This window comes from Tupaia chinensis, unplaced genomic scaffold (assembly GCF_000334495.1).
Source record: "Tupaia chinensis unplaced genomic scaffold, TupChi_1.0 Scaffold000671_2, whole genome shotgun sequence".
Taxonomy (NCBI): Eukaryota; Metazoa; Chordata; class Mammalia; order Scandentia; family Tupaiidae; genus Tupaia; species Tupaia belangeri.
Genome location: NW_006160194.1, coordinates 2,342,434 through 2,351,606, shown reverse-complemented (window position 1 = coordinate 2,351,606; position 9,173 = coordinate 2,342,434). Strand labels below are relative to the sequence as shown.

The 9,173-nt window shown below is 65.2% G+C and overlaps 1 protein-coding gene across 1 annotated transcript in view; it reads left to right on the top strand.

Moving 5' to 3' along the window:
* The first annotated feature begins 4,726 nt into the window (after positions 1–4,726).
* Positions 4,727–9,173, top strand: part of GPR132 (G protein-coupled receptor 132) — a 13,766-nt gene continuing 9,319 nt past the window's right edge. The window contains exon 1 of the mRNA XM_027776403.1: positions 4,727–5,236. The gene's annotated coding sequence lies outside the window, so the exon portion shown is untranslated. The remainder of the gene's footprint in view (positions 5,237–9,173) is intronic.

Genomic DNA, 9,173 nt, shown 5'->3' with positions numbered 1-9,173 from the left:
TCTCGCCTTTTGAGAGCGGTGCCTACTCACGGGGTAGGACATGGGGCAGGGTCGGAGGACTGAGCAGTGGGTATGAGCCCGCTGCCTCAGGGCTTGGGGCTGGTGGCAGACCAGCCGGCCGGCGGGGGCCTGTCTTACATGCACAGCTTGGTGCGTCCTCCGCAGGGTCCAGGGCCCCTCAACGATCAGCCCTGCTGTCCACAAGGCATGGTGAACACAGGCCCGAAGTGTCCCGCAGACAACAGGCCAGGCAGACTCAGCTGCCCTCGCCAGGGCCCGCAGCTGGCGGAGAGGCCGGCCGGGCGCGCTGTGCACCCCTCCTCCCTGCCGGCCGCGCGGGCTTGCTGGCTGGAAGGGAAGCTGACGGCATGTGCGCCCATCAGCATGCGTCCCCTCTACCCGCACGGCCGCCGTGGCCGCTGGTCACCTGGAAGACGGCGTTTCCCAGCCTCCCCGCACAAGGGTGCAGGGCACTGGGGCAGTCCTGGGAAGTCCCCTCAAACAGGGCCACCCTCTCCTCCCCTCCTGGCACCCGGGACTCCACTGTGGAGGCTGGAACTCCCGTGGCCATCATGGCCCCTGCGATGGGTTCCCGATGGCCACGGAGCCTGCTGTGCAGCCGTGAGACCCAGCTCCTGTCCGGGCCCAACCCCACTGAGCCCAGGCTCCTGAGTCAGGCTCAGGGTGAGCTGGTGGCAGGTGGCAGCTCGGGGTTCGGAGGCCTCTCAGAAAGCCCCTCTTTTCCCCTGCCCTACCTCTCTTTGAAACATCCCTGGAAATCCCTCCCTGGCTGGAACCCGGGACTTCTCGCCCACAGCCGGCCCCTACAGAAACTGGGAACCCCGGCCTTCCCCTGCCGCTGCCTCCCCGGCCCCACCAGCCTGTCTCGCCCTGCTGGGGAAGAGGCAGAATGGCTGGCCGAGCCCCATGGGGGTGGGGGAAGCCCGGGAGCTGCACTGTGGGCACCTTCCCCCAGACAGACACTGGGCGGCCCGCCCCTCCGGGGCCTGGAGCTCAGAAGCCGGGCAGTTTCCAGGACTGAGTGGGAAGGAGCCGTGCCCACAGGCAGAGGCTGCCGGACTGCATGGCCCACATGGGACCATCTGGGCCCTGCCGAGAAGGCCAGCCGTGGCCGCGGGAAACGAGTTAGACACGAGAGCCAGGAAGCCCGCGCTTGTGGCTCGGAGCACTGCCGCTCGCCGTGGCCGGAGGAAGGCCGCCAGTCCCCATCGGTATGGGAATGGGTCAAGCTGTGACCCTGCACGTTGGACTTCTGCTCAGCCTGAAAGGTGGGCACCGCACTCGCCATGGCTCGGTGTACCGCAGGCACCATGCAAGTGGGACAAGCTGGGTGCGGGCAGCCGGGACCCCACGCAGTGAAGTGGCCGGGATGGTGGCATTCATAGAGGGGCCTGGGGGCTGGGAGCCCCTCTAACTGGACAGTCCCAGCTCCGTAAGGCGAACACGCTCTGGAGACTGGTGGCAGCGACCGGTGTGTGACAGGAGCCGGCCGCACACGGAAACCTGGCTCAGGCACCTTTCTAAGACAGGCCTCTCAGGGACCGCGCCCCTCCTGGAGCCTGCCGGGCCTCTGAGCCCCGGTGGTTGTTGGCACTCATCCCACGTGCTCCTGCCCTAGCACGGGAATTATTTTTAAAAATGTTTCTAGAGAGATATTTTGCTATAAGTCGCATGAGCTTGCTGGAGAGACAGAGAGACAGAAAGCGAGAAATCACCCCCCCAGGGGGTATGGCCACGCCGCAATCCCTTCTCCATTCTCCTCTCGGCTTCGCCCGGCGTGAGTTTTAAGTTGCTGGATCTGGGACTCAAACCATGATCGGCCGTGCGTGAGTCCAGCGACATCGCCATTAAGCCATCTGCTGGTCCCTAGGACAGGAATGTTTATGTTGTGTCTCACCTTACCGTGACGACAGAGATCCAGGAGTGTGTACGGTGCTCAGAGAGCAGAGTGTAAGAAAGTCCGCACCTCGGCTGCCCCTGGGGAGACTAGCACACCGGCCAGGAGGAGGCAAGGTCTCCCCGTCGTGAGGCAAAACCCTCTGCTTTTTTTTCAGTTTTGTTACAAGGTGTGTGTGCTTCCGAGAGAGAGAGAGGACAGAAGAGAAAACGAGGGACCACCCCCGCCAGGCAGACGCCCTGGCACAATCCCTTCTCCACTCTCCTCTTGGGGCCTTGGGCACACACGCACATCTGGTATACTTTCCAACCTGCCAGGTGTGGGACTTGAACCTCACAGTCGGCCTTAACCACACCACCTGGCTGGCCAGCTGCTCGCAGGCTGAGAGGCTGGAAGGCCGGGTGGGCAGAGCTGTGAGGCAGCGGCTCCGCAGGGGCAGGGGTGGTAGGGAGCAGTCGCCATGTCTGGAGGACCATGTCACCTGCGTTGGCGCCCTGGCCCAGTGCAGACCCAGCCCACGACTTCCCGGGGAGAAGATGCATGGAAGGAAGTGACGCCAGGAAGGCCCAGTCCAGCAGCCCCCGGTCAGCACCGCAGTCGGGAAGGAGGATGCTGCCTCCATGGCGGAACCTTGGCCAGGAGCTGCTGCGTGCCAGGGCTGGCCCGCGAGGACTGTGCCCTGCACGCGACTGGCCCTGGCCCTCCCTCCTCTCCTGCGGCCTTGAATCCAGGCGGGCGCCTCCACAGGCTGCTGGATGAGCTCTGGCAAGCCGGCTTCACCTTTGGCTGCTGTGGGCGAGAGCTGAAGAGGGCCTGAGCACACTAGAAATGTGGCAGGTGTGTCAGGAGCACTCCCCGGGGACACCAGCTGCCCCCGCCTGGCTCGACCTGGGGACAGCTCTTGGGTGTCTTTCCTGTCTGAAACCCACTCTGTGATGAGAGGCTCTCTGGGAGTGAGTCTGCCAGGGTCAGAGCAGGGAGACTGTGTCCATGGTGGGTCTCTCAGAGACGGACGCCGAGGGGACAGGCTGCCCTGAGAGCCCCGTGGCAGGGGTCAGTGCAGAGTTGCCTGCTGGGCTCGTGTCCCTGGGGAGGACACTCACAGAGGTGGGCAGGGGCGGGCTGGTGCTCAGAGACGGCTGAGCAGGGGCAGCCTGGGGAGAGGGGGACCCAAGGACCTTGCAGCCCCCAGCCAGGCCACGGGGCCAGCAAGGAGCAGGGAGCGGGGAGTGGGCTTCCAGAAGGGCAGACAGCAGTACCCGTGGGCCTGCCTCCCACGCTGGACAGGCCGGGCCTCCGTCTGCTCAGCAGGGGCCACCTGCTTGGCCTGTCCTGGAGTCCCCATGGGTCTACCCCGTGCTCTCGGCAGCACACGCCCTGGCGCCCAGTGCTCTGACAGCCTGGTTTTTCTGCCTGGCAGGGGAGGGCCCCAGCTTCCTGCCTCAGCCCCATGACGAGCCCTACGGGTATGGCTGAGGAACCTCACACCCAGCACCCCGGGCCCACAGCAGTTCCCAGAGTGCCTGCACCAGCGGGGTAGCGGCTGTCTGCAGCCTGGGCCAGACCTGCCTGGGTGAGCTCTGCCCTGACAAGCCCTGGGGGCCAGAGGTGTGGCCGGTCCCCGCCTGGTTCCCAGCCTGGTCCCCGGGCCCAGCTGCACCTGCTGCCCACATCCGGTGCACCCGGGCCACCCTGGGCCCACAGCCCCAGAAGCCCTGTGGTGCCGTGGGCAGGGGCGGGGTGGGTGAGAGCCTTGGAGGGTCGCGGTCTCGGGCAGGTGCTCCCTAAGGCAGAGAGGCTCTGCCCCACCCGCACAGGCTGGGCCTGCAACTGTCTAGGTCTGCCCACCCAGGCCAGCTGGAGATGGCGACTTGAGTGGGCTGAGGGCCAGGGTCGAGTTGTGGCCTCGCAGCGGGGGTGCCAGGACCGTTGCAGGGAAAGTGCAGACGGGGCTCAGCCTTGGGGGGCCTCAGCCTTGGACACACGGGCAGGCTGCCAACTTGCACAGAGCCACACAGCAGGGCCTCATCACAGGAAGTAGCCCACAGCCCTGGGGCGCCCAAAGGGAGGGGTGCACCCCAACCCAGAGCCAGCCCGTGGGGCACGAGTGGTCCAGAGGGGCGAGGGTTGCACCTGCAGCCACCTGGCCTTCTAGGAAGTGGGCCGGTCTGGACGTCGGCTGCAGCGACTCCGGCGAGGAGACCAGGTGGCCCCACATGGCGCTCACAGGGAAACAGCCCGCCAAGGCCTGGAGAGGCCTGGTCCCGACAGAGGACAGAGCCGGGCACGTGGCAGGGAGGGCAGGGCGGCAGGTGCCTCCTTGGGAGGCTGCGTGGGGCTGGCAGCCATCCTGTGGCTAAGGTGGGCAGCGCTCGGCCTGGGCAGGCTCTGCTCCCAGCACCCCGGGCGGTGCTCCTGGGGAGGACAAGGCCTCTCTGAGCTGGGCCCGCTGGGCCTACCCGGCAGAACCACGGGGCAGCTGGTTCTACGCCCCCGGGTCCCTTCCCCGCGGTCCCGTCCCATCTATCCAGAGCTGCTGTACCCCTCCCCCCGCCCCCGGGTGTTGTCGCGCAGAGAAGCGTGTGTGGTGCCTCTTCCTGCCATCCCAGCCCCCAGGAAAGTGACGAGGCTGTGCTGTCACTACCGGAGTAACAGCCCCGGCGGGCCAGCCCTGTGCTCAGCACTGGCCGCCCTGCGGTCAGGGGACTTTTGAGAGCAGCACACGGTCCTGCCGTTTCCTGAACCTCCCGGGCAGGCCTGCAGAGTGGCGCGCGGTGGGTAGGTCACGGGCTCCGCGGGGAGGTGCCAGGCCTGGGCAGGCAGTGTCAGGGCCCAGGTGGCATGGTGAGAGGTGGGGCCTGGCTGAGGGCGTGCTCCTGGGGCCCTTCCCAGAGACGAAGGCTGTGGGGCAGGAAGTCTGGGGGCGGCAGTTGCTCCTGTGACACCGTCGGTGCTTGGCTGCCCCGGCTTCCTTCCAGAAAACCCTGGCCCTGGCTGCTGGCTGTCCCCTGAGCCCGCAGTCCTGTGTGCGGCGTCGGCCCGGGCTGTGACCAGGTCCTGGGACTGGCAGCCCTCAGGCCTCTCTGCCGGCATCCACAGTGCCTGGCCCAGGGCACGCCTGCGAATCCCGCGGTGTGAACGCCCGGGCCTGCCCACAGGGGCAGGGACGGAGCACTCGCAGGGAGCCGGCAGGGCAGCTTTCCTGGCCTCTCTGCCCAGCACAGGCCAGGTGCGGGCACGAGCCGGGGAGAGAGATGGTGGCCCTGCCTGGGGGCACGGCCGGGGCCTGGCCGCAAGCCTCACAGCAGCAGAGACCACGTGAGTTCAGCCGACCCCCCCCTTTTTTTTTTTGCCATAGGGCATGTTCGCTCGCCAGAGAGACAGAGACAGAAGGTGAGAAATCGCCCCTGGGGAAGGAAGTCAGGCTGAGGAGAGGCTGGTCTCCCCTCTCCTGGGGCTCACACCGCAGGCCTTTCTCCGTTCTCCTCTCAGCATGTTGGGCATGCACGCATGTGCACCTGGCTGGAATTTAAAGGTAGCAGGTCTGGGACTTGAACCACAGTCAGCCGTGTGGGTGCCCGGTGCCTTAATTACCTCATCACCTCATCACTGGCCCCAAAAGAGACCCAATGTAAAAACCCGTCAGAATGGGGAAACGGAGCAGGTGGTTGCCCTGGCGCTGGCGGGTGCAGCGAGATGGAACCCCGGGCCGCTCCACCCCCAGGGAGCTGATCAACAATGCGAAAGCAGAAATGGGGCAGACGCTGTCGTGGCAGGGTGTGCGGGCACGGCTGGAGAGGCCCGGGATGCCCCAGTGGGGCCACGAGGAGGGGCGACAGTGAGTCCACAGGGTGCCTCGGGGCTCGGGACCATGTTTCTCACTCTGGCACGGGGAGTGAAGCACTGCTCGGGAACGCCCAGTCAGTGGGCACTGCTGACACAGTGCTCTTCAGGCTGGGCCGCGTAGGGGCCGGGGTTCGATTCCTGGCCCCACCCAAAGGCTGGGGCCTCCCAGCTATGCAGATGGCTGGGGCAGGAGGGTCACAACACAGTGAGACCCTGTCTTGAAAAAACATCAGGTGAAACACAGAGAATGGGAGTAGCATGTGGGGCAGGGACACGGGCCTCTGCTCGTGGGGGAGAGGAACGTGGGTCTCCACTTCCTGTCTGCATGAAGTCCCATAACGGGAAGTTTAAAGTACCTATTTATTATTTTTTTTTAGAGGTTTTTGCCTTAGGGCATGTGCTCTTGCCGGAGAGAGAGACAGAGAGAGGGAAAGTGAGAAATCATCCCCGGGGGGATGACCACGCCGCAATCCCTCCTCCTCCCTTCTCCTGGGATCTTGGGCACGCACACACATGCGCCTGGCGTGAGTTTAAGCCCCCGGGTGTGGAACTCGAACTGCGGCTGGCCATGTGGGAGTCAGCGATGTCATCGCCATGCCATCTGCTGGCCCTGAAGCATGTCATCTGAAAGCCTGGGGGCAGAGGCGCCCACGGCATGCAGCTGGGGTCAGGCCACTGGGTCCGTCACCCATGTCCCTGCGGGAATGCACAGGGCTCCGGTCTGGAAAGTGGGTGTGAATTAGGTAGCTTTATCTGGGCGGTGGTGACAGAGAGGTGGGTGCTACAGGGCCGTGGCACCCTGAAGGGCGGGTTGCAGGCCGGGGCGGAAGTCCAGGATGGGGGGGCTGGACTCAGGAGCGTGGGAGGAGTGTTTGCCGATAGTGGGGCTGGCAGGAGGGGCAGGCTGGTAGGTGAGGGGAGTCGGGACGTCCTGGTGGGCTGTGAGCCCCTCTGCCTAGCCGCCCAGCTGGGCTGTTCCTGCCTGGACCTCACGCTGGGCTCACTTGCTCTGCCACAGTGGCCTGGTGACTGTCGGGGCCTGAAGGTGCCTGAAGGTCAGGGCCCAAGTGCCACCCAGGGCCACACAAGGCTAGCTGGCCAAGCGGTTGGCCCTGGGCCTTTGCTGTGTGAGGCCACCCTGCTCTCAGCTGGACCCGATGTGCCCCGCCCTGGCCTGAGCAAGCCCTGGGTCGGCTCAGCTGGGGTCACTTCCTTGGCCTGTGGCTGGCAGGCATTCCTGGGGGGGGGTCGCTGCTGAGCACGGCCCACAGCCTGAGGGCTTGTGCTCCCGCCCTAGCTCTGCAGAGCTCCAGGCCCAGTCCGGGGAGGTCTGGGCAGGGTCCTGGGAGGCTGGAGTGTGAGGACAGGGCAGCTCGCAGGACTGGACAGAGCAAGAATGAGCTGCCCCCTGGGGACCTGGGTCAGGTGCAGGGGGGAGGCTGCGCAGCGGAGGGAAGGAAGTCAGGCTGAGGAGAGGCTGGTCTCCCCTCTCCTGGGGCTCAGAAGCACCTGGTCTGACCCCACGCGGGCCCTGCATCCGTCAGCTCTTCCTTGGGGGCCCAGCCTGCACAGCAACCCCAGCCCTCCCTCTCGAACCTCCTTTCTCCCTATTTCGGGGGTGGCCAGAGAATGCTGCTTCTCCTGCCGCCCTGGGACCCGGGCACAGCAGCCAGGTGACCACGGTGCCAGGCAGGGAGGGTGGGGCCTGCAGCAAGGGCACATGGGACTCCCTCCCTGGTGTCGCACCAACTCTACCCACGTGGGCTGACCTGAGACCCAGAGAGTGGCAGACACTCCTCGGCAGGTGGGCAGCGGGGACGCCGCTTCACGTCCCAGCTATGGGTGGGGCATCGCTCTGCAGGTGAACACTTCTGTTTCTTTGGCCAAAGGGCATGTGTGCTCCCCAGAGAGAGAGAGAACCCCCGAAGGGGCACGGTCGCGCCGCAGTCCCCTCTCCCTTTGTCCACCCCATGAGGATTTGGTTCCCGGCATCTTTTTTTTTTTTTTTTGAGAGGTTTCGCTACAGGGCGCGTGCACTCGCCAGAAAGACAGAGAGAGACATAGAGACAGAAAGCGAGAAATCACCCCCCAGGGGGGATGGCCACACCGCAATCCCTTCTCCTCCATTCTCCTCTCGGGATCTTGGGCACGCACGCACACGCACCCGGCGTGAGTTCTAAGCCACCGGGTCCAGGACGTGAACCACGGTCGACTACGTGGGAATCCAGCGACATAGCCATTACGCTAACTGCTGGTTCCCCACCCCATGAGGATTTGGGACACGCGTGCACAGCCAGCGAGGTTTCCAGGTAGCTGGGGGTGGAGTTTAAACCACGGTTGGCCTCATGGGGTCTGGCTTCCTTAGCGTCTGGGCTGGGGGCTGGCCCTTCCCTTTCTCACAGCAGGGTGTGCGCATGTGCGAGCATGCCCGGGGAGGTCTCTGCAGCGTCTGCTCACTTGCCCCGTCCAGTCCCCAGTCCGTCAGACCCGGAGCCCTCCGTGTGCCCGCGTGTCTCAGGCTGACCAGCCAGGCCAGCCCCTCCCTCGAGCTGCAGTGGCCACGCGCCCCGCCCTCCCCAGCCGTGGGTGGCTGCGCCGGGCCAGGCCCTGCGGCTCTTCTCATTCTTTCTTGTCCCAGCAGCTTTTAGGACTTTTTTTTCTGTATTACTTTAAAATCCCTTGTAATTTGAGGCCAGCTGGTGGTTAGAGGTTAAGCCTGCTGGACCCCATGTGGCCAACTGTGCAGTTCGAATCCCAGACCAGGTGGCTTGAAGGACATGGGGTGTGTGCGTGCATGCCGGAGTCCAGAGAGAACAGGAGGGTGGGCTGCACGGGGCTGTCCCTGCTGGGCGCTCTCACCTTCTCTCTCTGGTGAGCACACACCCTAGGCAAAATTGTAAGGAAAAGGACAGAGGTCATTCTTCAGAGGCCAGCGACCTTTCAGTGCCTCCCTGTAAGTCCCAGCTTTTACAAACAGCTCGAAAGACCCAGCAATGGCTGTCCTGAGGCTGGGCCCTGGGGGTCCTGCTGCGGCTGGCAGGAGGCTGACTGTGCCCTGGCTCCCTGCAGGGTCCCCTGACGGTGGCTCCGGCTGGCAGCTGGCATGGGGCAGGAGTCGGGCCGCTCGAGGGCCTGCCTGGCAGAGCAGGGTCAGCCGGAGCCTGGGGGCTTGACCACGCCTGGCCTCCGCAGCACAGGCTTGGAGCGCTCACCCACCCGGCAGGACGGACCCTGGTCCAGCAGCAGCGGCTAGTCGGGGAGGCCACACCCTGGCTTGTTAAGTCCTTATGTCGCTGGGAAAAGCCCCGGGGAATTGTCCAGGTCTGAAGTTGAGCACAGTTAGGGTTACTGGGAACCGCGAGACGAGCTCTGAGCCTGCGGCAGCTCCCGCGGCCGCGCCCGCGCCCCC